Genomic DNA, 2,612 nt, shown 5'->3' on the forward strand with positions numbered 1-2,612 from the left:
AGAAAAACCTGGATGATTACCAGAAGCAGCTGTGGGCCAGATGGAACTGGCAATGCTTGCTGCAGCCTAATTCCTAGGGACTTCTGTGCTCAAGAAGAAAGGCATATGTATGCTTTGTACTACTCCTGAATCCACCCAAGACCAAGCAAATTCCACCCTTCATTCTCTTCTCTGTTCTATGTCTTCTTCCTCTCAAATTTCACTCTGTCAGTGCCAACTTAAGAGTTCTTTCACAGCTTTCCCTGGCAACTCCATTCTGCACTCTCAAATCTATTTCACCTGGTAGATTTTTTTTTCAAAACAGCATCAAAAGTGAATGTATTTAATCATACTCAGCTCATAATAGAGCAAATTGGTGAACAGATTAATAATTCATGCTTCAGCATTAACTGGCAGCAGAGAAAGTTGGTCACAGGAAGGCAGAAGAACCTTGTTTTCTAAGAGGAAGAAATGAGGGGCTCCATAATCATTTGGCATCTGGTTGATGTTGTATCTATAATTAGAAATCTTCTAGATTCCTTGTTTAAGGTTTCAGTCAACTGTGGCCACAATGTAACACTTGTTTTGGGTTACTCTCTGTACTAAGCAGTTATCTGCATAGGTTCCTTTGTGTGTGCATGGTAATCTTAAGTCCTTGGTGATCCTTAGAGCCATGCAATACTTCTGCCCCCATTTCCCAATTTTAGCCATTACACAGTCAGTTATAGAAGGGATACACTTGATATAGAAGGGATACACTTAACTGTGCTAAGTCTAGTTTGGCTTTAATGGAAAAGTTGATAAAGATGGTATCAACTAGGATGTGTTAAGGTGGGCCCAGCTGTGTATTACATTGTAAGAATGAGCAAGAAGAGGTTTGGGAACTTCTCTTTTTTTCAGTGTGCTGGTATCTTTCTTTTCTTTCTTTTTAGGTTTTAATCTATCCATTTCTTTAAGCCTCTGATCTCTGAGACTAAGCATTCACCTTATGGTCGCATAATTCCTTGCTATTTTTTGCTTTCCCATGTGCATGCCATACTCTTATTTCTTTCACAACCCTTGCCTGTTAGATTGTTTAGAAAAATGTTTGGAATAACTTTTCTCTTTGGGTTAATAGTTGCTCTACATCAGTGGTTAAACTTAGTGGCTGTGTGTTAGAATCATTTGGGGAGCTTGCAAAAATCCTTATATCCAGACTATGGCTCAAATCAATGAAATCATAATCTCTGAAGGTGAGACTCATCCACTTGCATCTTTAAAAAAAAAGTAACTCCTTAGGTGATTTCAATGTTTAGCTAATTTGTATACTACTGTGTAAACAGTGTAATTCCCAAAAGGGAAGGGATGGAAGTTAAACTCTTTTTTTATATGCTTCATGGTGCTTAGCACAGGCTTGGTCACAGAATGGTGATTCACAAGCCTTAGTGCTTGGTTAATTGCTGGGAGAGCCCAGTGCTCACAGGTGTGATAACTCAGGTAATTGGTTGCCATACTTCTTTAGCAGTCTAGAGAGGCAATGATCAAGGTGTTAAGATGTAGGCTTTGGATTGAAATCTGGGTTAATCCTGGCTGTACCACTAAGTAGTGATATGACCCTGGGCAAGTTAATTGAACTCTTTCTGCTTTAGCTTGGCCATCTGCAAAGTGGTGAAAAGTATAATGTTTACCTCATAAAATCCTTTGTGGATGAATTTTTAAAAATTGTGGTAAAAAACATAAAATGTCAATTGACAAATTTTTAATTGTATAGGACAATACTGTTAACTTATGGATACTGTTGTACAGCAGATCTCTAGAATGTTTTTCATTTTTGCATGCTGAAACTCATACCCATAGCACAGCAACTCCCCCATTTTCTCTTCCCCTCAGCCTCTGGCAATCATCATTCCAGTTTTTACTTCTGTGAGTTCGACAATTTTAAATACCTCATGTAAGTAGAATCATTAGTATTTGTCCTTCTGTGACTGGCTTATTTCACTTAGCATGACATTCTCAACGTTTATCCATGCTTTGCCATATGACAGGATTTTCTTCTATCTAAAAGGTTAAATAATATTCTATTATATATCTATACCGTCTTTGCTTTATTCATTCATCAATTGTCAATGCACAGATTGTTTATATATCTTTCTTACTGTGAGTAATGCTACAATGAACATGGGAGCTCAGATATCTCTTGCTGCCTTCAAAATTTTCTCTTTGTCATTGATTTTTGACGATTTGATTATAATGTGTCTCAGGGTTATCTTCTTTGAGTTCATCCATGATGGACTCTGTTGGGCTTTGTGAATCTATGTGTCCATTTCCTTTCTCAGATTTGGATAATTTTTGGCCATTATTTATTCTACTTCTTTCTTTCTCTGTTTTCCTTCTGAGACCTCACAATGTGTTTATTGGTGTGCTCACAAGTGTCCCATAGTCCTTGGCTTTATTCCCTCTTCTTCATTCATTTTTCTTTTTTTTCCTCTGATAGGATAATTTTAAAGGACTTGTCTTTGAGTTCACTGGTTATTCTGCTTTGAATCGCTGTAGTGAGTTTTTAAAGTCAGTTAATTTATTCTTCAGCTCCAAATTTTTATGTTTGTTACTTTGTAGTATTTTCTATCTCTTTGCTCTTTTCCTGAGCTCATGGG

The 2,612-nt window shown here is 37.1% G+C and overlaps 1 pseudogene; it reads right to left on the reverse strand.

Moving 5' to 3' along the window:
* Window positions 1–372: 372 nt before the first annotated feature.
* Window positions 373–1,005, reverse strand: LOC108307003 (annotated as a pseudogene).
* Window positions 1,006–2,612: the final 1,607 nt, after the last annotated feature.

This window comes from Cebus imitator, unplaced genomic scaffold (genome assembly GCF_001604975.1).
Source record: "Cebus imitator isolate Cc_AM_T3 unplaced genomic scaffold, Cebus_imitator-1.0 Scaffold76, whole genome shotgun sequence".
In the NCBI taxonomy this organism is placed as follows: domain Eukaryota; kingdom Metazoa; phylum Chordata; class Mammalia; order Primates; family Cebidae; genus Cebus; species Cebus imitator.